Source organism: Bison bison, unplaced genomic scaffold (assembly GCF_000754665.1).
Source record: "Bison bison bison isolate TAMUID 2011002044 unplaced genomic scaffold, Bison_UMD1.0 scf7180017864314, whole genome shotgun sequence".
NCBI classification, from domain to species: Eukaryota; Metazoa; Chordata; class Mammalia; order Artiodactyla; family Bovidae; genus Bison; species Bison bison.
Window position 1 is genome coordinate 2,449,720 of NW_011494886.1, and position 699 is coordinate 2,450,418.

The following is a 699-nucleotide window of genomic DNA, read 5'->3' on the forward strand; positions in this document are numbered from 1 at the left end:
CCTTTTCTATAAATTCTTAGTTCTTGCTGTAGCCTTTTCTTTTCTGCTTAAAGAAGACTCTTTAACATTTCTTGTAAGATCCATTTAGATGAACTCTTTTAGGTTTTGCTTCTGAGAAGCTCTTTATTTCCCCTTTAATTCTGAATGATAACTCTGTTGGGTAGAGTGTCCAAGGTTGTAGATTTTCCCCTTTCAGCACTATAAATATATCATGTCCCTCCCTTTGGCTTGCAAAGTTTCTACAGAAAAATAAGCTGATAGCCTTATCAGTTCAGTTCAGTTCAGTCACTCAGTCGTGTCCAACTCTTTGCGACTCCCATGAATCACAGCACGCCAGGCCTCCCTGTCCATCACCAACTCCCGGAGTTCACCCAGACTCACGTCCATCGAGTCAGTGATGTCTTCCAGCCATCTCATCCTCTGTCATCCCCTTCTCCTCCTGCCCCCAATCCCTCCCAGCATCAGAGTCTTTTCCAATGAATCAACTCTTCACATCAGGTGGCCAAAGTACTGGAGTTTCAGCTTTAGCATCATTCCTTCCAAAGAAATCCCAGGGCTGATCTCCTTCAGAATGGACTGGTTGGATTTCCTGCAGTCCAAGGGACTCTCAAGAGTCTTCTCCAACACCACAGTTCAAAAGCATCAATTCTTTGGCGCTCAGCTTTCTTCACAGTCCAACTCTCACATCCATACATGACC